General features: G+C 41.5%; 1 protein-coding gene and 1 long non-coding RNA gene across 15 annotated transcripts in view; one reads left to right on the forward strand and one right to left on the reverse strand.

The window, feature by feature from the left end:
- Positions 1-811: 811 nt before the first annotated feature.
- On the reverse strand, positions 812-7,622 carry LOC135575310 (uncharacterized). Its single transcript, XR_010465810.1, has 2 exons — positions 7,487-7,622; positions 812-4,633 (listed from the first exon to the last, which is right to left on the reverse strand). It is a non-coding gene; the product is annotated as an uncharacterized LOC135575310 (long non-coding RNA).
- The window catches only part of ZNF536 (zinc finger protein 536), a 345,380-nt gene continuing 326,329 nt past the window's right edge, over positions 6,932-25,982 (forward strand). For 5 of the 14 annotated variants that reach the window (XM_065028359.1, XM_065028358.1, XM_021282079.2 and 2 more), the window contains exon 1: positions 7,602-7,798. The gene's annotated coding sequence lies outside the window, so the exon portion shown is untranslated. Of the gene's footprint in view, positions 7,081-7,601; positions 7,799-8,516; positions 8,681-8,951; positions 10,268-16,735; positions 17,317-25,982 lie in introns of those variants that run through there. The other 9 variants (XM_021282082.2, XM_065028364.1, XM_021282085.2 and 6 more) reach the window with 5 other exon arrangements.

A 25,982-nucleotide genomic window follows, 5' to 3' on the forward strand; every position in this document is an offset into this window, starting at 1 on the left:
TGAGTTTTCACTTTCACCCCTTTCACTTCCCACTTTTTCTTCCATAATTTAAATTTCAAGTTGGAAGTTTCCATCCTGTTCACACTTTTTCTCTTCCATGGGGTAAATATACATAGCTAGAAGGAGAGGTGAATGCTCGATGGAGAGACTGGTCCTATCTCAGCTATTGAGGTAAAGTACATTTTCAGCCATCTGGAGACATCTTGGTGTTACTTCCCAGTTGTTTCAGATAGATGGTTTACCTTCAAATTACTCTAATTACGCATAGATTCTTTCCAGAGAAACCAGACCCAGGTTTCTCGTGTAAAATTAACTAATATGTGGGAAAAAAACCAAAACAAAACCAAAAAGCAAAACAAACAAAACCCAACAACAACCAAAACCCCCCAAATTTTTGGTTAGGTGAGAAAATCGCAAATAAGTACACAAAGACTTAGAGCCCTTTGAGCTTAACAGAGAGAGAGAGGAAATTATAAAGATCACAGAGCTGATGTTCTTTGACATCACCTTTGCTATTGTAAAATTTTGGTGGAAGTGTCTATCTTAACCACTTAAAATATTACTTTTTTAAGGAAACCAATTTTGCATTTGGTTAAGAAATCCTTAAAATTCTCTTTAAAATACTGTCAGCAAAATTAATTATACTCTTTGCCTCCCTCTGCTGGCTGTGCAGGCAGAGTTAATTGCTTCATGCCGTGCCACCCTCTCATTCTTAGCTGGTATTTTGATTATAGCAGTCTTCATTTCAAGGTTGGATAGAAATACTTGGGGAAACAGCTATATATGAACAGAATTATGGAAGCAGAGGAAATTTTGAAAGGAACAACAAGTCTTTATTTTTGAGGCTTTAAATTATTAGAAACATGTTTGTTATTAAAGAGGGTCGCTTTAACCTCTCCTGAACTCATATTCTGGACTGGTTTAGGTGAGGACAGGAGAGTCATACAAAATTTCTTTGAAGAAAGGCCAGGTGCTGAGGTATAGCAACAATATTTTGGCAAGAAAATGGCAAATCAAATCCAACTGTCCAAGAGGGCTGGATATGAGCAGAGCTGAACAAATCTTTGTGTGTACACACATCATTCAGGTGCTTTGCATTACACAGAGAGCTCTCCACTAGTTTTCAGGTTTTCTGCTCTGCGCTGGTGTCACTCTGTATTGATGTATATTTTTCACATACATATCATAGCCATCACAGTCCTTTGTCCCAGGCCCAGAGCCTTTGCAGCTCTCCAGGGACATTGCCTTCAACATTTCAAGTGTCCAGTCTCCTGTGAGGATGTGAGTTAGTCTTCTCTGCTTTATTAGCGGCCTCAGAAAGCAACTCTGCAAGGGAACCCACAGCGCCATGTGTTGCCAGCAGGAGAGAGTGGGCACCGTGCTCTCTTGGCACCAGCCTTCTCCATGCCAGGAGCCCAGGATGGAGGAGATGCTGCTGGAGCCTCCCTAAGGGCAAAGCCAGGGGACAGAGCAGGTGGAGCAGTGCCTCCCTCCAGGAAAATATTTTTCATGCTCTCAGGCATTGGTTTTAGTAGATTTTTTTTGGTACTGCACTAGTGTACCTGGACATCCTGAGCAACCTTCTTGAGGGGCAGGCGCAGTGGTAGAGCTCATGGCCAAGTGGGTAAACCAAGAATAAGAGAGGAGTGCAGCTGTGCTGGAGACTGTGGAGACAGGGAAGATGGAGCAAAGCCTGTGGGTTGCTACGGCTTGAACTGGACAGCTGATGTTTGTAGGTACAGCACCCCACTGGGCATAAATTGTGGCTTTTCAGACTTGCATAGTAGCAGCAGAAATCTAGGACTGTTATTGTTTTTAAAGGGAACCTGTTATATTGTCCCTGGGGGTGGGCAGGAGTGGGAGGCAAGGGGCTCAGGCACAGCATGCTGGCTGTGCCACTATCATGCGAGGGGTTAAACAGCTCCTGAAGAGCTCTGACAGCCTGAAAACAGGTTATATGTGAATGTGCTCCAGGAGCCAGGTCAGTGCCAATGCACTTTAAAGTTCAGCTATTATTTTGGATATTTTTCGTAGCACTTTCTCTTCTTGGTCAGTCATAGTTCCTCGTGATAACAGCTGGGGAAGCAGACCTGCTATACCAATCCCACATAAATTTAAATGTTGAAGTCTAAATTCTGGAGAAACAGTTGTCTTCTGCTCTTCTGTATTGTGCTTGTACTGAGACTTACTGCACCTTTCACTCTTGTTCTTTTGGAGTATATCTGAGCCCTTGTTCCCTTGTTGTCATGAGACAGTCACAGAAGTCTGTCTTACATGGGGTTATAAAAGCTGTGTATTTATTCTGGAAGCAGAATTTGCTCAACTCCACTAGGTGGATCTATTGAGAACATTCTTCACTATTTAATGTAAAAATATCTTTCACTTTGGGGGAAAAAAAACCCAACATCTTTTCTACCACTTTACTCAGCTTCTTATGCTCTTTTGAAATACAAAGGTGACCACTTTTGTCCATAGAAAGCTCTAAAGCCATGTATCAGTCTGTCAGTCTCAATAACACTTTCAAGGTTCAAATATTCTTCGTTCCAGTTTTGCCCTTGTTTTGTAAAGGAAAAGGCTCAGCACTGTGAGAGGGAGGTGTTGCCTCCACACTGGCCCCACTTCAGATGCGGCTTCCTTTGCACATCTTCCTGCTGTCCATTTTGTACTTTATTTTGGGTCCTTCTGTGGTGGCTGTGATTTGATGAATTGTTGCAATGACTTTGTCTCAAAAAGTGGCCAACATAGACTCCTGGTCTTTGTATATGCTTTTCGTTGCCCCATGCAAGATGGTTGTGATGTCAGGCCCGATGATAATTGACTGCTGCATTGAGGATGCTGATTTGTATCCTAAAAATATATATATTTTTTTCTTCAAATTGTGATTACCTCTGCCACTGAATCCTTGTGATGATGGTGTATACAATCTTTACTGATTAAATCTGTTAAGAGATAATTATTTTGGCCACAGCCCCTGGGAAATAGACAGCTGGTTCTCAAATGGGTTCTGCTTCTGGTCTGTTTTGAAAGCTGGAATCTCAGAGTCCTTTCTCCAAGAAGCTTTCTTAGACAGTCTGTACGAGTGGGAAAACCTCCATTCACCTTGTCAGTTTGCTGGGGTTCTGCCCAGGAAACCTCCCTGTTTGTAACAGGCATTTTGGAAGGGGTTTCCCTTTTTCCTGGGAGAGTGTTTTATTTATGTCTTCTCGAACCATGCTGCAGTGACTTGCTTATTGGATGACTTGTGTTTTCACTGGCTCAGACTGCCATGTAGATCGCACCACCTGTTCCAGAGTTTGCTGAAGGACTTACTGGGAGTTTTCTGAAATTCCTTATTCAAAGTCTCTGCTATTAGATGATTCCTTTTATGCGCTTTTCCTTATCAATATTAAAGACCTGATGTCCTGCTCTTCCTTGGAGAAGAGACCCCCTCCTAAAGGCATTAAGCTTTCAATGGGGTTCTGCAGCCTTTGTTGAAAGAATGCCCAGTTGCTTATCACCTCTCTTTAGGAAGGAAATGCTGATCACACTTTTTAAGAACAAAGGCAGGATTATTCCTCAGTCCTTCTTCATAAAGCAAACAACTTATAAATATTTAAATACATAAAGCTAATGTTTCTCCCCCACCCACTGTGTAAATTACTGTATGACCACTTGTCTTTTGCTACTTTCCTCTGTAAAGCCTCATAAAATACTCCCAAGACCTGAGCTTTTTGTTGGGTTCACCAAACTTGTGAGATTTTGGGTTTTCTTCCCTCTTATCTAAGTCTGTCTGAAATGATACCTTCTGAAAGACTGTCATTCCACAAAGGTAGAAATCACAGGGAAAGGTAACAATGCCTGGCCAAAGATCTCAGCTCCCATTTCCTCTCATTCTACTTGTTGAGGTTTTACAGGTCTGTAGCTGAAAATTTCCACTCCCTGATGCTCTAAACCAGTGCAAGAACCCATCAGAGTAAGTCAAACAACATACTGCTCTTTCCCTCTCTCCTATGTAGTGTTTTTGCCTAATTCTAAAGCAGCAGCATATTCCTGCCTACTCATAGAGGGGGCACAGAAGAGAATAAAAACAACCAAAGAAGTTGGAGAAGTAGCTGGAGACAGTTGAGAGGGCATGAAGGCTTTGAAGAGAAAAGACCTTTCCCTGGATGCAAGATGAGGAAGATGGAACAGCACTGAGATACGGGGAGGAATAGGAAGGAATACTGGAGGGACCTACAAAAGTGCTGATGGTATCTGGGAATATTACGTATTCTGAGAGAGGCTGGAACAAAACCTCCCCCAGCTCATGTCTGACATCATCTGAATCCCATCTAACCAGTACACATTGCTGAGGTGCTAGAGCTTGTCATTGAGCCAATAAAATTTGGAGGTCTCTTGTCTTTAGGATGTACTCAGCTCATGAATCTGCATTATCTCTTCACGGTCCATTTTGGAAAGTCTTGGCCATTCCAGCCTCCATAGTCATGTCTATGAGGCCCTGGGGAAAAGAGTTTAGATCAGTCTTGTTAATGGCATCCTCCCTTGACAGCACCATTGCCTGCCTGTAGTAGCTGACTCTTCCAGATTTTGAGAAGTCGTTGGTTGACATTTCCTTTCTGTAGAGTTGAGCTGGATGGCCATCTGGACCAACAAACTGCAAAAAAAAAGAAGAAAATTTACTGGACATTCACCAGTGCTGGACCACAGATCTACCCTCAGTTTAGAGCGGCTTTAGTACTTAATCTCAGTTTCCTGGGAGATGGTTCTTAATCTCTGTCCACTTGAAAGTTTCTGGAGGGAAAATCCTATTCCCTCCAGAACAGAAAGAGGAGGAGCAATACTTTAATTTTTGCAAGGATCAGAGCCAAAGCCCTCATGCCCATGCTTTGTTTTCACTCCATTCGCTGTCATTAAAGGAGCATCATGCACTTATGCCAGAGGAACAGGAAATCTCAGTCAGATGTCTAAAGTTCCTCTGCTGTCAGTTGCTATTTCACCTATCTCTAGTCAATGTTCTTATCTTTGTCTCAGGAAAAAGAACCATGGGGTTTTCCAGACCTCTCATTCTTCTGTAACTCTTTGTGCAGTGCTCTGAAATCTCCTGTCCGTCAGTGATTCCAGGTGCCTGATTTGGCCCCTACCTCTGAAATGCCATTGCCTCTGATGTGGTTTGCATCATGAAGCCCTAGGTCAAGGAAATCATAAGGTGAAATCTGATATTTTAAAAAAAGGGTATAGCTCATTCTTTTATGAGACTGCTAATAATGTTCAGCCTTGACAGGGTTAAAAGGCAACATCCATTTCCCCATTATCTTGTTTAAAAAGTGCCTTTTTTAAAGTCCATATGGCGACTTCCTTTCGACCTGCTTTCCCATCCTCGTCTCTTTGTCAGGGCTGTCACTTATAAAGAATCACTTGACTTACAATAACAAGTTCAAAAGAAGACAGAATATAATCAGTTGATCCACGAAGAATTGAAATAAAGAACACCCCCACTGCTCCAGTTATCATTCCCATAGAGATAGTGATATTATTGATGTGATTGCTATGCTAATTTCTATAGAAAAAACTTGTATTTTGGAATTTGTTCAAAGAGAATTTCAGACACATCAAATTGGAAAATGCAGAGTGAATTCCTAAACTTTTTCGTATAGGCACGGGAATTTTTTTTTAACACTGAATAGCTCTGAACAACTATTTATAAACTTCACTTAAAAATAAATAAATTGGAAAAATCACACTAATTTTTCAGTTACTATAGAAGGTAAATTTTCTTCAGTTCCAGGAAAAAAAAAAAAAAAAGAAAAAAGAAAAAAAAGTCCTATTGTACTTTTAGGGTTATTAATATCAGCCCCATAACCTGCAGAAGTGGGACTGGACCACAGACTCCAGGAACAGAGGCTAGGGATTATAAAAGATGGGTACATTTAAGTCCAGTGTTTAGGAAGAACTAATTAATCTATACCCCTTCCTCTGCAATTCCATAGTCCCTCTGGGAATTGCCACAAACATAAACTTTTTTTTTCCTTGGACTCCTATTGTAACTAGAAGGTTTCAGCTTGTGATGTTATGCTTTTTATGTAGTAAACTGATTTAAAATGTATGCCAGTCATCTTCAGGGAACTCATTTCAGTCAAGATGAAACTAGTCTTACCTGAATCAATGTTTTAAGTGTCCCTGTGGCTCGGCATTTTGAATAATCAATCTGTCTCCATCGCTTCTTAATCATGCGCATCACAGTCTTTTTTATTTGTCAACCCTTTCGGATCCTGGCTTTTTGTTATTAACATGCCCCTAATGTCACATGCAAGCCTTTTCTTTAAAACAAGCTGCTCATTGGTGTATTTTGATACTTTTTATTATTACTAAATCTTTTTTCCCATAATTACACCACAATCATTATATAATCCCATAACAAAGAGTCTATTGAGGCACCATGCTTTTGTCAACTATGGGACACAGAATCCATAATTGCATTATTCAGCTTCTCCCCCCCCCCTTCCTGCTTTGTAGAAACACAACCTATTTCACCAGTCACATTTGCACCTTGTTTGCTTGGTTATATATTATTTACTAAATCGTTGCCCTGCGGATAAACCTTGTAAAGTTGCTTTAAAAAAGTTATTTGTTTGATAATTAAGTCCTGAAAACCCATCGTTTAATGATTATTCCGAACCCATAAGGCAGAGAACCTCCATGACGTTTTTCTCTAAGTTTAATTACCGTATGCTAATTTCCTTGCCTACTACGTGATTAATTAAAATCATATTTTCATAATCATTTGGCACTAGTATTGTTTTAGAATTATCATGATCCCCTAAATAGTGTATGTAAATAAAGTCGGCTCTAATGGAAAGAATCAAAATGCAACGCTGAGGACCTTTATGTGTTTGTATGCATGCGATTGGCAACATAACTGGCTTATTTACATTAAATACGCCACAAGGTTACAGTGCAGATCAACGTCACTTTATCGCTGATTACTTCTCTTAAACGCCGGAGCGCTGACTGATGCTCCGGTCCCCCTGTCCACCCAGGTTTCCCCGGGAGTTTTTTTTTCTCTTTTTAGGAGAAACAGACTTTGCATAGTTTCGGGAGCAGGTAAGCGGGGCGCTTTGTGGAGCCCGGCGCTGCCCCCGGGGGCTCGGCGGGGTTGGCGGGGCGCGGGCAGGGGCGGCGGGGCGCGGGCGCGGGGGCTGCGCGGGCGCGGGGGCTGCGCGGGGCGCGGGCAGCGGCGCTGGCCGTGGGGCTGCGGAGCGGCGCGGGCTCCTCGGGGTGTTTACACGGGCTCAAGGTCACGACCAAGCTGCGCCGTGTTAAATGGTTTCTTAGTTGCCAGACAGGGAGAAAAAATGGACGATCACAGACCATTCTTTGTAGATTATTATATCAAGGGTTCAGCTTTTGGCTCATCAAAGCTAAATGCCGCAAGACCTATCTAGTTGCTGTGAATTATGCCAAGACGACAATGGAGTGCTTTTTTAATGGTACAATGCATTTCACCTACCAGATAGGGGGAGTCCACGCTGAGAGATGGGGATGTCTTGTGATGTTGGGTGATCAGTATCAATGAAGGGGGTTATTCTGAAAAGAGACAGATTAAAATAAAGCGCTCTTTGCTCGGGATGTGCTGGAAGCAGTTGGGAGGGCTACCCGGAGCGGGCGGCCGCGGCAGCCCCGCGCCGCACTTTTCCCCCTCCGCACAAGAAAATGATCAAGTCAATCATGTGGACATGCTTCATTATTCATTGAACACAATCTTTTACAACGCTCCGTTTACGTGCGGGAGTTTCTTCTACGCTTTGCTTTAAATTTTAAGGTAAGAAAGACAAAGGTAAAAAGGGGGTTTTTGAGGATCCGGGAGGCTCCCATGAGCCATCAAAGAGGCTCCAAAGTCAGTCCGGAGTATGTTTTTTTATTATTATTTCTTTTTAATCATCGCAATGGGGCCTGCGTTTTCCACCGTGATTAAAAAAATACAGTATAATTAAATATCCATAGCAGTGACGTTTGCAAGCAAGGCTGTCAGGGGAAAAGCAGAAAATAATGAAAGGAGCGAAGAAGCCATTGAATGGCGCTATAGAACTTAGCCTGAAGAAAACCCTACGTTTTTCTCTTTCTCTCTCGTTTCTTTTAAAACCGTTACTTTACAAAAAAGGAGCGGGCGGGCGAGGCGAGGCGACGCGAGGGGAGGCGAGTGCCGGTGGCGGCCGCGCCGCTGCCCGGGGGCCGCCCGTCCGCCCGCCGTCCCCAGCCCGCACCGACCCTGCCCTTAACTTGCCCAGAAACTTTTTGTTTTAGAGGGTGGCTGCGGAGCAAACTTTGCTGAAGTGACTTTAAACGCGGGCCCCCACTTTCCCTCCTTCTCCCCTTAGGATCCCGACTAATCGTGGTGTAATTTGTAGACACCCCCCCCCCTTTTTTTTTTTTAATCAAAGTTAGCTGATGCATACCATGTGTCAAACTTGTGAGATTCAAGTGCCTAAGAGACCTGCCATTTTGTGCTCTAATCGACCTCTTATGAATAGGAGCCGTGCATAATGCTGCGAGGAGCGTTGTGACATTCAAGTAGGCACTAAATGTCAGGCCAGGTCTCAGCCCTTTCGGGGGGAGCGGAGTGCGCCCGGCGGCGCCGCGGGGAGCGGGGAGGCACCTGCCAGCCCGCCGCCGGGGCTTTGTCAGCGCCCGGAGAAAGTAACAGGTTAAGGAGGAAACTTAAATGGCAATCCCCGGGGAGGGGGGAGCATCCCCTTCCCGGCGGCGCGCTGTGCGCGGGCGCGGAGGCGCTGCTGCCTGCGCGGGGCAGCGGCCTCGCTCTTCTGCGCGGGGGCTGCGCGGGGCTGCGGTGCTGGGGAGGCGGGGGGCATCGGGCCGGCGGCGGGATTAACGGGAGGTGGGGGGGGGAGGAAGGAGAGATTCTTTGATGCTGTGTAGGAAAGAATCCAGATTTTAATGCGCCCATCTGTTGCAGTTTTGCAAATAATTAATATATGTGTGTGTGTGAGGGGGAAGAGGGGCTGAGGGGAGCGGTGCCGCCTGTGAACTTTAACGCAAAATAAAAGGTCGCGAAGATTTACGCGTTTTTTTCGGAGGGTCCGCGGCTCCCGCGGGGCGGCTCGCACGGGCTCCATCCGAAAAGTTAGTTGCCGGAGTCCCCCGCCGCGGCGGCGGGGCCGGGGGCTCGGTCCGTCCGCGCGGAGCCCCGCGGGGGCCGGGGGTGCCGGCGGGTGCGGCGGGGAGGGCTCCAGCCGCCGCCTGGCTGCGCGGCGGGCATTGTTTCGGGGTGCGTGCGGCGGATGTGGCCGTGCCTGATACAGTGTCGAGGCGGAGACGTGATTTCTCGGATCTCTTCGTTTTTCACTTCAGCCGCCGGCGGGCCGGGGAGCGGCGGCTCGGCGCGGAGCGGCGCGCAGCGGAGCGGGGCGGGAGCGCGGAGCGGGGCGCGGGCCCGGCGGGGCGGGCGCGGCTGCCCGGCCGCCCGCGGCTGGAGCGCTCTGCGGGGCTGTGCATTTCCCCCCGCCGCCGCGCCCCCCCCCGTGCAGTTTAAAATAAATCCAACAGGGGCCGTGTTTGCTGAGCTGATTTGACCGGTTGATACAGATAGCAGCGGCGAGCCTCCCAGCTTATGTGGAAAAAGACTATTTTAAGTGTCATAATTAAGTTTAGAAGCCTTGTTTGGGCTCATTCACTGCTCGAAATAAAAAGGACTGGCTGCTTTTAGACCCTTTCTGAAGAGGTTGGCTAAGCGCCTCTGCACGTTCGCTTGGAGAAGAATGTTTTCTTTTCTAGTTTAATATTAGAAACTATATTTTTACTTGTTTAAACCGGATTTGATTATTGCTGTGGAGATTTTTTTCTCTCCCCCCTTTCCTATCACTCAAATCTTTGTTCATTGTTCGTTGACTGTGAAAGGCTGCTTAAATGTACGGAGAGAGGGGGGAGGCCCCCTTGCTGGTTTGATGTTGAAATAGTAAACCTGAATGAGGAGGGTGGCTGGAAAAGTGGACATTGCAGCTTTAATTAACTTCAAGATGCTCCAGCGAGGACCAGAGCGTAGTAGTGACGTTGCCTCATAAATCTGTCCAGTACAGTGCATTGCATTGAACTATTACAGTACCACCGTCATATTGAATATTCACTACCTATCCGGGAGCAGATTTGCATAATTGGACCTTTTTTAAATGAAACTTGTTTGCAAAAAAAAACCAAACAAAACCAAAAAAACAAAAGCCCAAGTGAAAACCGCGGAGACCTGCATGATTATAAAGGGTTCAAACATATCCGAAAAGTAAGTGACCTGCATAAGTACATCAATAGGTTAAGTGCAAATAAGATGAGAAGTGCTTCTGAAAGCTGTACATTCCCTATGTGGTCTCTTGGGTTATTTCTCAATAGCGGGATTTTTTTGTAGCCTCAGGGATTTTAGGTTTTCTGTCTGCTTTCATAACTTTTTCCCCTCACAGTTCTTATACAAGGTGAGGCTTTTGTACCGTGCCTGTATACCTGTAGTAATATTTTGAAAGAAAATAGATTAACAATTTGTAATTCGTGCTGTTTGAGTTGTATAATTACAGATATTGTGGAAGGGAAATGTGTGTTGCTGTTATGTTTCTGATCATCGAATAAGATCATCACTATATAGTTCATAATATTCAAAGATTGTGTGTGTATGTGTTTGTGTACGCTTAAAAATTGACTTAGTTGACTAAGCTGTTACTTCTTAAATCTTAGAAGCAACTAGTTTTTCAGTGTGTTCCCCCTCCCCACCCGTTTGACTGAGGATGAAAACGACTGAAGTAATTAAAAATGCCAGAAATTTTTAGAGTTAATTTGTAGATTGTAGGTAAACCCCATCCCTTCCTAGCCGAGTGTCTGGCTTACAATATCGCAGTTTGGGATCGGGCAGGTTTGGAAGTATTTTGTAAAATTAGATGCTGGTGTTTCGGATGCTGCGAGGACAAAGTTGCGGAGCGGAGGCAGCTGAAAGTGTCCTCGCCTCCCGGGGCAGGGGGCAGCGGGCGCTGGGGCGAGCGGGGCAGGAGGGCAGAGTCTGCCCCAGCCCCAGCCCTGGCCCGGCTCTCCCCCCTCGCCGAAGCCTGCTTTAGTTATGATGTCATTCTGATAGTGGAGAGCAAATGTCTCCTGATTCTGCCATTAAACGCCTGGCTGATTTGCCTGATAATGATAGCATTGACGTCCTGCTCCTTGACAAATGCAAGCCCTATGAGCCCTATGAATTAACTTTTTTCCCATAGATGAGAGCTAGCTAGCTTTACGACTCATGAATGTAGCAGCACTTTGACAGATCACTCTGAACCTCCTCGTTTCTGCAACAAAAACCCTTCCCTAAATACCACTTCTGCTCGTAGACACCGATACAGTTTGGGCCTGACTTGCAGAGCTGCTGGGCACTCATCACTTCCACTGACTTCAGATGGAGTTGTGGGTGCTCAGCAGCTTTGAAAATTAGGCCCTGTGCTCAGTCAACAGCTGATGAATGTTTTTTTGCTTGTTTGTTTGTTGTGGGTTTTTTGTTATTATTTTTAAAAGTTAGCTAAAGAGGGCTCTATGATTTCTAGTCATTATAAAAATATTTGTAAATAGCGTGAGATGTTCGTCCCAGTCTGTTCTGTTTTTCCCTTTCTGCTGTTATTTTTTTTTTAATTTTATTTTTAATTCATCTTCTAGTGAATGTGCTGTTAATCTTTTGAAGTAAAGAATCATAAATGAGTTGTTTAAAGTTTTCAGAATGTTGACAAAAGAAAATATCTCCAGTTTGGTAACAAGTGCTCAGAGAATCGATTGCTGTTTCAGAACGTGCACTAGAAGAGAGTCTTTGTACAGTTGCTAAATCCTGCAGTCGGGTGCATTTCCTCATATCTGCTCTGTCTTCAGATTTTTTGCTGTGACTTTGAATTTCTATCACTGCAGGTAAATGAGATCTTTTTTTTTTTTTAAGTGCTAGTGACTTAAACTTTGTTTTCATTTGCTGTTCGAATGATGACAATTAACAACTGCAGATATAAGGAAGGTTGGTCTCTGTTACATTTGCAGTGAATGTTTCTAAAATATTTGAATGCTAAAGCTGTGTCTTACAAATTAACTCCTGAAGATACAAGTTGCTATGATGAAAATACTGTATTAAAACACTTTTAATAAATTGACTATGACTTTATCAATTGTAAAGAAGAAAAAGGAATTGTTCTACGGGCTTTGCGACTTCTGAACATATTTGAGCTCTAATACTCTGTGAGTTGTCTGGCACTGTCTTCACTGTAGACTTTTATATAATGAAGAGGCTGATTGTCATATTTTTGTCCATGCTAGAGGCCAATAACCCAACCCATTCATTATCAGAAGAGAGTAGCCTGGAAGTTGCAACATCAGTACCACTGTTTCGCTTGCAGCAATGAAGACAGTGCTGAGATCAGAAATTGTGATCTTCAGTACAGAAAGCTGACACATTAGGTTGTTTGCCCACCGTGGGAGCCTTAGGTGACCAAAGAGATTTGCATTAGAACAGAAGCAGAAAATTCACTAGTCCATTAAAATGGGCTGTGCTTATTCTCTGGGAAGCACAAGTTTCATCAAGTGTAGGAAAATCAGTAGAAGTCATTTTTCCAAATGTTGATTTTTGTTTAAAGTTGACTTTGGATTGCACAGGTGTTTTTAGAGTGCTTTGACTAAATAATAATAATAATGATAATAATAATAATAATAATAAAGCATAAGAAAAAGTACACGGGTTTGTATGAACTTTATTAAAAAAGTGAAAGAAAACCATATATAGATTTATGTTTCTGGTTTGAATGAGGACAGTTAAAGCTTTTCAGTATCTTCTGATTTAATGTGTTTTAATAGGATTTGTAAGTAAATTTCAATTTTAATCTCTGAATTTCTCTCAGATACCTGAATAGATCTATATCGGCTCTTCAAAATGCTAAAAGCAATATGATCTCGAAAAGCCATTTTTCTATCCTCTCATTCACACCTTGCATTTTTTTGCCTTATACTTTACTCCATCTTTTTTGAGGTATTTTGTTTATCTATTTCAGAGGTGAAAGCAATTTCCATCCAGGGAATGAGAACATAGATGAAAAACAATATAATACATATTCTTTGTTTTATAGAAACATGAATAAACTTATTTCTGGCAACTGTAGATGGAAATCCAAATTTCTCTAGTGAAGACACTCTGGGCACAGATGTTTGCGGAAGAGGAAAAAAGGATGAGCTACTGAAAGAAAATATGTAAAAGTAAAATAATTCTGAGATGCTTAATTGGATGATCTGAGGGTTATTGTACGGATGTGCGGTTGTAGCTTCCAGTTGTGTGGCCGAATACAGAGTCTGAACTTTTTATGACCAAGTCACTGATCAGAATCTGACCTTGGATAGAAACAACTGGAAATTGAAATGATCTGATAGATGTTGCTTAACCGAGTAGTGTCTGTCTAAATCTGAGCGGATCGCAATAACTGCTGTGACATTTTCACTCTTATTGGCATGTTAAGCAATGAAGCCAAGCACTGAGTGAGAGATTTGAAGCATCTTTTCAGAGGTAGCACAGATCCAGATCAGGAAAGAGTCATGGGAATAGGGTAGTAAGGGGGAGATTTGAGTTGCCTCTGCTCAACTGCATCAATGTTGTGACTAAGCACTCTCCCAGAGGGAAAATTCTTTCAGTATTCCGAATTTGGCACCTTTCCCTTATATTTAAATTTGCTCTAATTTTCAGGTGCATCTTACCAGATAACCAGATGCATCCAAAAAAGCAAAAGAATTGTAGAGGAGTAATTATAATTAGCCTAGTTGTCTGTGCTTTTAAAAAATTGTAAGATGGGGCCTCGAAAGTATTTTGAAGTCACTGTTTTTTAGAGGTCTTAATCTAAATACTCCATTTGAGATTGTTTTCTAAAGAGATGGGTTCATCAGGTCAAGTTGAACTATATTAAAGACAAACAATTTTGTTATAATCTGACTGTCTTCTAAACACAGATGAAGAAAACAGAACTAAAATAGCTGCAGCAGCTTCAGTATCTGATATTTTCTCCATCGTGCATTGCAGTATTTGAGATTTGTATAACCAAAAGCAGAATTAGGTAATTCCTTACAAGTATTTATCTTGTTAATGAAAAAAAGCAACACTGCCTACCACGGTAGGACATTAACCGAAAATTCTGCAGGTAGCAGTGCCTGAAGATAGCACTGGTGGCTTCGGTAGCGTTCCCATAGCATAGGGCAAGCAACAGAGCTGGTTTCTTCAAACCAGCTGCTCATTTTTGATGCGTTAGTGTCAAACTGCCCAGCTGTGGCATCTCGGACTTGCAGGGGCAGTGGAAGGTGGAAGTCGGTGAGGATGAGGCAGGGGATGAGGTGGGTTATGCCAAGTGGGCTACCACAGGGCCAGGGAAAGGCTACTTGGAAAAATTTGGCCCTGACTCCGTTTTGTGAACAAGAGAAGAAAGAGAGGAGGAGAAGAAAGAGAGTAGGATCTGAATTTCACCCCCATGGCTGGTGGAAGGGTGGAGGGGAGGGGGGGCTGCAGGAGGGGCCGCTCTGCCTGGGGTAGCCAGAGATGTCCCAGGGAACCTTCTGTGCCATCAACCTCAAATGGGTGTGAGTATCATAATGCAAAGGGGTAAATGGCAGTCCTAATTCTTGATTCTTCTTCCTTTTAGAATACGTTTGTTTCAGACTTAGCGTGAATTTCATTATATATATATATTTTATATATATATATATATATATATTTTTTTTTTTTTTTTAAATGTGATAAGTGCTGTTACAAACTTTTCCTCTTTTTATGCCTATGGGATATTCTGCCACAGACAGTTCTTTGTGAGGAGGCTGGGAGCCCTGTTGAGTTCATTGATGCTACAAAGTGGTTGCTATCAAGTACTACAGTCTACTCAGTCACAACAAGGCTGTATGTATCGCTTCCTCCGTAGTCCTGGCCCCTGCTGATCTGGGAATTAGCCCTGCTAACCCATGCAATGGAACTGTGCTAGGTTGCCAGGCGGGCCATAGAATATTTTTTCTAGAGGACAGCATATTGTATTAACATTGTTTTCTTTCATTCTCATAAGCTGGTCTCTGTAGACTTGTGCAAACATTGTAACCATCAATCTTATCATTGGAATACCAATGGTAGATACAGATAGATATAGATAGGTTACTTTATTCTAAGATTTAGAAAAGCATGGATAAATAGGAAACTCCAGCAGAATTACTTCATGCAAAGGATAATAAACATATGGAATAAATTACCAGCAAAGAAAGGATAAATGAGTTCAAGGGAAGCCTAGGTTTGTTTCTTGAGAAAGAGCATGTGAGAGCAGGGTGAAGAAAGCAAAGAGGTGTAAAGTCAGGTTTCCATTAACAAAGGCTAACGTGGTGGGCTGGACGTTCATTTCCTAACATTTCTTTTGATAGCTCTGCAAGGATGGGTTACGTTTTATTTTCATGTGTGTTTGTTAACATTGGCTCTCTAGATCTTAGTGTGTTTTTTCTTCAGGGGTCCATAGAATTACTAAAACATAGGGCAGTGTAACGTTTTGGTTTTGATATCAGTTTTATTCAAGGGAGGGATGTGACAGCTAAGTGTCAATTGAGTGAATTAGAGAGAAATCTTGCGTTCTCTGACGTTGGTTTATAATTGTCAGGAGAAGCAGAAACTGCCTTCTACTCTAGTGGCCAAGGATTTTTGATGGGTGTTTGTGCTGGTTCACCCATAATAGTGCTGGAACAGCTCTGAGAAAAAACTGCATATAAATAAGTCCTCTTTTTGTGTGTGTGTGTGTGTTTTGTTTGTTTTTTCGTTTCTCAAGGGTTTGCATAAAGGTTTTCATGGGTTTCCGTCCGTGCAATGACTTCCAAGTTTTTTGAATGTCGAGGGTTGACTTGATATTGGAAAGCAACACTAATATTGAAAGTGCTGCCACAAGTAGCTTTTAACTGAACCTTTGTTTTATTTGAATATGTGCTGCATTTTTGAGGAAACTGATGGGTCTCTCATCTCGGAGGAAAGTATATAAAGGTCAGAAAAATCTTGGTTGATTTTGAAGTGATTTCTAGGATCCAATTCTGCGCCTCTTACTTCAGTTTGGGTAGGACTGAGTCAGTAAATAAAACTTCCCTTCCATACCAGATGAGTCTCTTGTGGTCCAAAGTCTCACTAGAAATACATTGTGTAAATCCACTGTTAATAAACTCTATGCAAAGCCTGATGTTCTCAAAAAGAGATTGTGATTAAACTTTTTCTTGTTTCATTATTTCAACTACAAAAAGAATTCTAACCTTTTGAGTTTAAAAAAATGCAAAGGTTATAGGTACCCCAAATTGAAATGTATAATAAAATGACTATTTATTACCTTTTTAAGGGAACTCTCCTTCATTGGTTCATTGAGATTTTGCCATGGAAGTGTAATTCCTCTCAGGGCTAATAAAATAATGAGTGGGAGATAACCCAACATCTTTATTAGTACTGTAATACCAACTAACAAAACTCTTGTGGTCTAACTCCTCCTTTCTTTGGATTTTACCATAAAATTTCTTCTAAAACAGCTCAGATATTCTAAAATATTGTTGATTGTTTTAAGGAACAAATATTAAATAATTTTTCTTTTACTTGAATACATAAAGCTAAATACATGTGTATGCGATAAAAGGACAGGCTATTAGGTAAATAAGCAGTAGGAAATCCACAACCACTTCTGGATCAGAATTTCAGTCTACTGCTGGTTTTGGTAGTGTCTTTGGCATGCTAGATGCTTTCCAAATACAGAAGTATAGTTTCTGGCCAGAGCTAGCTGGAATTTTCATATTGCAGTTGAAAAACTACAGTTCATTAGTTTGCATCAACATGCTGCATCTTTGAAGGATTTCTCAGGTTCACAATTGAATTTCTGCTCAAAATGAAAGAGTTGCATCTCTGCACTTCATTATGGACTGGTGATTATGAAATGCACCTGGGTCACTGGAGAGCTGGATTCAGATCTTTCCTCTCATCTCTGATTTGAATCAGCTTTTTCAAATCAAGTTTCACACATCCCAGGTGAGCGCTCTAATAACCACTCTTTGGCTCTGCCAGGGTGGGTCTTTTTAAGTTCCTGCTTCAGGCTATTCCAATTTAAATAATTGTTTAATTATTCAGTGGGTCAGAAGAGGACTGACTCTTGGCTTGGGCACTTAAATGCAGTGTGAGAGGCTGGGTTCAACTTGATTCTGTTGTGGATTCCTGCATGTTGTGTTCCTGAGTATGATATAGTAAGAGGAGTTACCTTCTTAATGTTGGCTTACTGGCTCTTCAATTAGAAAAGTAGCAAAAAGCATCAGGTTAGTCCCAGTGGGGAACGAGAGGAAATATCTGTGGTATGGGAAAATTTTTCCTTTCTCAGCTTTATACTGTCCTCATAAAGTTCATAGTCTAGTGATTATAAAAGTAAGTTGGTGATGGGGCACACCTTGATAATGCGATGAATTTTCATCTCAAAATGGAGTTTTGTTGCTATTGTTTTGTTCAGTGGATTATGTGTTTGAACAGGTCTGATGAGCTGATTCTTACGTCCCCTGAGCTCTGTGTACAGTCACAGGAGGTGCAATGGCTTCAGGGTTAGACCCTTCTACTGCCAGCGCTTCGAACCTGCATGTGGTGCAGAGCTGGTGGGTGCCACTCGATCTGGTTGTACTGTGAGGTGCAGAGAAATGCCAACAAATGCCTTAGAGATGCAGGAGATGCTGCTGTCAGTGCTCCTTCCCTTGTGGATGTAAGAAACTCATGGAACTGGCAGGTTTCTCTGTTGGGATTTCTTATAAAGGAGAGGATAAAAAAAAAAAAAAGTCTTAATCTGTAGAAGGGGGATCCACAAAGGGAGGAAACCCTTCTTTCCCTAGAGACAGAAATACTCATTTTGATAGCTTCTGTCTCCTCTGTCTTTCATTCTTAACTTCTCTGGCAGCACAACTCTGGCAGATCCCATGCTGAATTGGTTGGTTCCCCTTCTGGCTGCTCTGCAACAGCGATGGATAGGAGCCAAGGGAATAAATATAGCTCCGAGTTCCAGTAGTAACCCCCTGCCAGACTTCTACACAGAAACCTGGGAGGTCACAGGGGGGACAGGGAATGGGTGACACAGAGTTTGGGCAGGCTCAGACCTGGCTCCTCCAGTAGAGAGAGTGCATCTGTGGTCCCAGAGGAGGGGGAATGGTGTTGCAGGAACCAACGGGTGCCTTTATTTCCATTCAGAACTGAAGGGATCTGTAGATATATTTCGAAAGCATTTACCATTGGCTGCACAGTTTCCATGTGAATGTATTAAACGTGAACATTTTTTATACATAAAAATAACTTCACCATTTTGTTATTTCCTTTTACGTATTTCACTCTGGTTGGAAAAATGAAATCAATCTAGTCAGCTTTTCATCAGTTGCTCTTTGGCTGTCATGCAGTTGCACAATGCTGCAGTGCTTGGCTGGCAAAAATGTTTACAACGAAAAATTGTTTTCAATGGGATTAAAAAAAGAATCATGGAAACATTTTTATTGGTCTTCAATTTTGGTGCAACTTTGATTTTTTTTTTTTTTTCTTTTTTTTTTTACAAGACTTAAACTACATCAATGGTGTTTCTCTAACTTGATCTTAAAAATTATACTGTGTTTTTCATATATACTTCTAAGGTATAGACAAGATACTACCCTCTGTCATAATAGTACAAAAGAATACTTCTTAGGAGCAGGTTCAAAGTCCATGGAAGCCCATGAGCACCTTGTAGGTGACTTTCAAAGGTCTGAGGTCAAACCCTTAATCTGTGTGTGAGTACCTGTTGTAATTGTGTTAAACCATCTTAGTAATTTAGAATTGATCTGAGATTTTGTCCTACAGCTGAGGTGGATTTGAAAATATTACTGCAATCCTTGTATGCCTTTGCTGCTGGCACCCATAGACATTTTACACGTAAAGAACATATAAAATCAGATTCTTGGTAGCTTAACTGTAGTAAAATCCTAGGAGTAAAATATTGGCTGACACCCTTTGCATGAAAACCCTCCAATTATTTTTAAAAATATGTTTGTGGTGAGTGTCAAGTTAGCTTGGATTTTAATTTAACTTTTTTTACAGTATAAGTGGCAAAGAGCTGTTCTGGGTGCAGCCTAAATTTGTGGCTATTGATGCTGCTTTATGAACACATGGGCTGGGGCAGCCTGAGGAGGCATCGCAACTCCCCAGGGGGCTTCTGCCACCAACAACAGAGGGGCCTCAGACAAGCACCCAGAGCTCCCCTCCCTCTCCTGCTTCCCACGCTACTGGACTTTCTACCTTCATTGAGTGTCACTCAGTTGCTAGCACAAACTTATACTATAGATGAGAAATGGGGACCCTTGGGTACTCTCTGAAAAGTGGAAGCGTTTCTCTTACAGAATCATGAATTTCACAGGGCTCAAGGTTGCAAGTACTTTTTCAGTGCTTTTATGATGAGCAATCACCACTGAGTTCACTAATTGAAGACTTTAATGAATGTTGTAACCACCAGATCCATAGTTGCTGATAGTTTAGTATCTTGTTTTCAGATGTGAGCCGGATGATCCCAGCCTCTTTCTAACACCAACTGTTGATTGGCTGCTTCACCCTATTAACCTTTTACTTACCAAATACAACTTTTGCAGTGCATTCACTTCCACCATTAAGTTAGACATAACTTGAGTTTGATAACTTCCGTTGTGGAAAGAAAAAAATTGTTATGCAGACTTTTTCTGTGGCATTGGGAAGGGTATTGCAATTTATGATTTTTAATAAAAGCGTCTGGATTTGAAAACTGTTTACACATGTATAGTCTGTAATGTAACACAGTTTTCATTGCTCTGTAGCTGGTATGAACATCTAAAGTAGATTTGATGCCTCTGTAAAAACAGTCTGGCTAGTCCATGTTCTTCAACTGCATGAAATTTGCTCGTGTACCTTTCTCAGAAGATATTGATGTTTTTAATCAGACAGGGACTATTTTTCTGGGTATGATTTTCTTGTGGGAGATTGGGCTTTTGAAGACGTGTTTCATATATTTGAGTCAAATAAAATATTAGCTATCAAAGACCCTCTTTTTATGTTGCTTCTTTACAAATACAGATTTACAAGTAAGTCCTCAGACAGTTTTTATGGTTGCTTGTTGTTATGACACGTCATATATCTTTTACTAATTGTACTTTTATTCTTGGTTTAATTATATTTATTCTGTAGCAAATGTTTTAATGTTTAAAAAAAATCATGGTACAATTTTATAGGTTCTGATTTGCTAAAGAAAATACCCTTGACTCTTTTTTTAACATGCCAATAACCTCTGCACCTTTGTCTCTGATGCTGGTGGTAGAGCTGAACAAACCAAAGATAAGGTAAAGCAGAAGCACTGGCTTTCAGCACACTTCCAGCTACTTGTATATGTACCAGAGCAGGAGTCTGACTACAAAAAAGTTCCTCAGGGTCTTTCTGTGGGTTGCCACAGTGCTAGAGAAACATGTTGTCGGGAGAAGCAGGGCTGGCAGATAAAGTGAGGAGGGATATTGGACATGTCTTTTCAAGCTGGATTTGAAGACAACTTTTCCTCCTTTCATAATCTCTTCTTATTCGAAATAGGAAATTGCTTAAAAAATAAAGAAAATAAAGAGAGGAGGAGCCTATTGAACTTTTTCCATTTTCTGTTAGGATGCACGTGTGTGTTTTGTACATACCTGTTCAGAAAGCACCATCTGTGTAAAATGGAAGTTCGACTCCTTAAGGCTAATGTTGTGCTGGGCTTGGAAGCCATTTGTACCTTGTTCTGAGTCTGAGGTGTTTCTGAGTTTCCTTCTTGCTGAATGTAGAATTTAGTCCCCTCCAGTTACTTCCATTTAGGATTTGCCTCCTGTTGAGGTCATTATTTAGTACCAGGACAGCTTTTCTATGTTGGGTAGGAATAATTTATTTCTATAGAAATAAGAGGACTTAACAGCCGTGAACAATCAATATGCAAAACCCTACTAAGATAATTTGTATTTAAATGTGAACAACATTAATTCTAAACAATCTTCAGCCCTTATTTAGTCCAATCATTGCTGGACATCTAGGTGAAGAAGGCTCTTCTAACTTATTAGTTTATTATCAACGATATTGCTAACACTTAAACCCTTTGATTAGGTAACCCAGGTACCTATTATTCTATTAGGGCTTGCTGCTCTCTCGTTCAAATCCATAGTGAAAGACCTCTTGCTTGGGCACAGGCGCCCCTTCCTTCTATAAGCAGGTGAATACAGACTTTGGCAAGTGCTCAAGGAGAAAGTAAATAATAATTACTGAATAATACTGTAGTATTTTTTAGGGTGCTTGCACGCCTGTCTTATATAATAACTGTGTGATATGACGTTCCCTATTGAAGAAATTGATATGACAAGAATAAGGAAACTTTTAAATTGTCTCATATTTTTATTACATTCAATACTTCGATTTCTGTTGCTCACATGTTTAAATTTTGTAAGTAAGGAAGGCTGTATGGTAACAAAAGTTTCTGAAGCTTTTAGGAATTCTTTAGTGTTTGGGGGGAGGATCATGTGTTCCTTCAGCTGTGACTGTTGGTGGTTCTTTATCATTTGTTTCATTAGCCCTCTTTCAGATTTTATAAACATGACATTCACATACATGTAAAGAGTATAAAGATGTTCAGTACAAAAGCTTACTGATACAGTGTAATGACTGCACCCATACTGCTTCAGTTGATCTTATTTCTGTTTTAGCATTTGATCCTGAATTTGTGTGGAATCAGTGGTGTTGAAACATGTGCTTAGTTTTGCTACAATTGGATGTCAAATGCTAAAGCATCTACTTAAATCTGTGCTGAATTGGGTCCTCTGCAGTTAAGAAAAGCCAAAGCAGTGAGAAATTCCGGTCACAATTCTGTTAGTTTAGGAGTTAGGTGTTAGTGTTTTGAAAACCTGCAATGAGCCATGTTACTTTTTTTTAATCTCTCTTGTTCCCATCAATAATACATATGATTTCAAAAGTCATGTGTGGTCTCATAATTGTTTTTTAAATTGGCTGGTATAGTAGTTCTTTTAAAAATGTGGTTCAAAGGAAGACTTGCATTTCATACTTTAGAATAGCTGTGGTCTTGAGTTACATTTAGAAAAAGATGTATTAAATATAAACAAATACAGTGTTCATGTAAACATTAATTTAGCTCATGTCGCAGAACCTTGCCGCTTTGTGAGGAGCGGGAGAGCTCTTGTTTTCTTGTTCTTTCCACCAAGACTTGTCTGGCCCAGTTCCACAATCTCCTTTCTATAGCAAAACTGCTTCAGACACCCGAAGCAACAGGGCTGCTCCCATCACCCGTGACCACTTTTGGCTCTGGACTAAGGAATCTGGGTCTCTGAGGCAGGTCCTACTGGGGTAGCCTGGCTGGGCCCTTGCTGGCTGCAGGAGAGGAAGCATGGAAAGCAGAGGACTTCTAAGGAGGTTTATACAGGTGATGAAGACAACAAATATGTGTAGTGAGTGGCCAGGACTTAGGCAGGAGCTTGAGTACCAGTGCTTGCTCCCATGTTGGTGAGATAGAATGTCAGGGATATACAGGCTGTGGACCATGGGAAGTCCAACTTGGAGGCTCAAGTGAGGAAGGGGAATGTTGAGGAAGGATGGGAGGCAAGTCTTTTATTGTATCCCAGGAGAAGGATATCCTCTGTGCATTTGGATCAGAGTAGTCCACAGTTACATAAAATAGCTCTTATACTCTCACAGGTTGTTCTGAACTAATATTTGCTATTTTAATTTTCTTTGCAGACTTTGCTATCAAAGTCACTGCACTTTCCCTCCTTGTTGGAACTCCTGGTGAAATAAGAGATCTATCCCAAATATTGAAGAATTATGCCTAACAGAATGAAAAATTAACATGGTAAATAGCTGAAGTAATAATATAAACAAGGTGCCGTGTCATATGCCCATCAAAGGCTTAGAGCCTTCTTTTGTCCAAAACCAGATTATGTTCTTCATCTCTCTAATGGCACTATTAGCAAATTCATATTGGAAGCCAGGACCTTATTTGTGATGCTGCTTCTCCTTTGGGGCTGATATTGAAGCACAGGCACAGTATAAAACTTCAGAAAGAAGGCAAATATCAGATAGTTTTAGCCCAGGATTAGCAGTTAGGACTCTTGAGTGTCATCTGAACATTGATTATTTGTCAGATAATGCAATTACATTTAATGGAGGGCACTGCTCAGGAGTTGCATAGTTTAACTAGCACATTCAGTTTTTATGCACTATACCATGTTCGCAGTCACAGTGGAAACATGAATGACATTTGACACTCGCAGTAATACTTTTCCAAAGCAGCTGCATATCACAACACTGACAAAGCCCACAAAATATGTGTTCTGCACTCCTTGCTACCAAGTCTTGTTTATGCTTTCCCTGTGAGGTGGAGGCTGCAGAAGTGAGTGATGCTGGAGGATGGTGTCACACGTTGTGTGCCTGTCAGTGAGCTGACACCCTTGCTATTGACTGACATGTCACTTAACATGAAACCATGCAGTGCTACTTCTGCTTGGGGCACAACATAGGTTATGCAGCAAATTGCAGTCTGTTTTCATCTGTGACAGACCCACCAAGAGAAGCTAGGCTCTGAGCGGGCCCCCAGATTTCATGGTTTCTGCTCTCCCATTAAAAGACAGGAAGAAAAGAAAGATGTGCCTTAGGTGGTTTGAAATAAAACAGAAAAGAATCCTGTCCCTGTCCTTAGGTGACTGCTGATATAACAGGGAGGACTAGAATGTCTCCTTATTGAAGTGCATAAGGACTGATTAAGTAAAATTCTTGCCTCCCTTTTCCCTATTGGTTTTATAGTTTAACAAGAAATCTTGGCTCTGTTCAGTCATGGGGACTTTTACCGTTGAGGTCCCTGGAACCCAGATTTCCCCTTCAGAAATGAGCTGAAAAATTGTCAGCTTTGTTCCTGCCATGGACCGTGTGCTGATTTGTGCTCCTCATGGACAGAGCATCAGTCGTTCCTGTGATACCCTGAGAAAACTCTCCATACTGAAAAAGCCAAAGGCTGGTAGACTGACATACATCCTTATTCAGTGGTACAACCTGGCACATTCCTGCCTGTACCAGAAACATGCCTCTGAATTTCAGGTGATCAGGCAAGCCCTAGGACATCCTCCAATGCTCTTCTAGGCAGCCCTGCTATCACTTCTGGCTTGGCCATACCTGGATTTGTGTAGGGTCCCTCAGGTTGTCACCTGCAGACAGAACAGTTCTCCTCTCTTCATGGTCGCAGTCAGAGATACCATATTGACTGAAGCCTCTGCTATCACAGTGGTAGCCATAACGTGGATGCTCTATCACACAGAAATGCAAACTTGATTAAGCATCTGAACTTAGTTTATTCATGATGAGGCAGTATTTGGCTCAGACTTATTTTTGACTCTGAGTATCAAAGGGCTAGACTTGACTTCAGTGGCACTGAAATAAACTGCATTTGCATGTTACATCCTGTAAGGGGCTTCTGAAGTTGCGACTCAGTTTCCACTACCAAGACCTATGGTCTTCCAAGTATGGCTACCTTTCATAGGGAATTTAAGCCCTTTATTTGAACTTTTCCTTTAATTAAACAGACGAGCAATTCAAACCCTAAGGAGTTCAGTTAAGGCTCAGCTTCCAAAACTGTTATAAGAGTTTCAGTTGGAAATATGCAGTGGGTTCCAGTAGGTAAGTGGGTTTTGAATCTGAGCAGTGGATACTGGTTTGCTTTGACCGTTATTGATTGTACAACCAGTGCTAACAGATTTAAGTAAAAACCAAAAGAGAGAGGTGAAAGTCTTAACACAGTGGTTCTCCAGCACACCTCAGAAATCTCAAGCTTCTGCCTTGTCCTCTCTGTAAAACTAAAATAAATGTTTCTCTTTTAACAGGCAGTTAAGTAGCACAGTCAAGTTAAAAAAAAAAAAAAAATCACATCTACAGAATATATTTGGATATTCTTGGAGAATTTTGGTAATTACATTTACAGTTTCAAAATCCTGAGGAGGATGTCCAGCAGTGGCAAAGCATGTGGATGAACACTGCTGTGGTGCGTGCAGATAATTCATGTTTTCATAGGACTTGATAGTCAGCATGGGAGTAATCTCAGACTTGGCTAATGAAAGTGGCTGCACCTGGTTGAGATTGTGCTGGAAGCTTGACTCTGTCAAAGATACTTATTTCTGGGTGCTTTCTACTTTATAAGCTTCACCCCTTTCTTGTGCTCTCAGGTTTAGTTGTGGCGAAGAGCTGAAAAGCTAGACGTTGTTACTGTTTTGGCAAAAGCTGGCTGTGTGTAAATACGGGTATCTCTGAAGGCTGCTCCTACGTGCAGGTTTATTTGGTTATTTGAAAATGTTTTTTGCATCTGATAGCTGAATCATTGACTCATACTTCATAAGCTGTAGCTTAAGTTCTCTGTATGTTTTATAGATAACAGTATAGCTTCACATTTTTATTTTTAACCTCTGCCTGCATTCATCTGGCAGCTACCGTAATGGCAGATAAATTGAATGTTGTTTCCGTGAAAGTAAGTTGTCCTTTTGTGAAAAGACTCTAAAAATCACGTATTTCATCAGTGCAACCTCGTGTAGCACCATGCACGCTGTACAAATGAAAATGTGCTCTCCTCAGCTGTCAGTGCAGTATGCTGAAAAATGAGCATATGAAGGCAATTTGAGTGTTGAACCTTCTTTAATTCAACACATCATTTGGTTTCAAAATAGTTAAGTAAATTGTATTAAATAATTGTAAACATTCCAAACAGTCATCCAAAACAAATCGTATTTTGCATAATCGTAACTTAGGAACAAAATATTGAAATATAAATCAAGGAAGAGTAAAAAAAAAAAAGAAAAAGTAAACAATGACAGTACACTTAAAGTTGCTCACATACTGATCTTTAGTAGATATTAGGCAAAATTTTTGTGGTTATTTAACATACTGTGTAAAATTTCAG

The sequence above is a fragment of the Columba livia genome, chromosome 13 (assembly GCF_036013475.1).
Source record: "Columba livia isolate bColLiv1 breed racing homer chromosome 13, bColLiv1.pat.W.v2, whole genome shotgun sequence".
Taxonomy (NCBI): Eukaryota; Metazoa; Chordata; class Aves; order Columbiformes; family Columbidae; genus Columba; species Columba livia.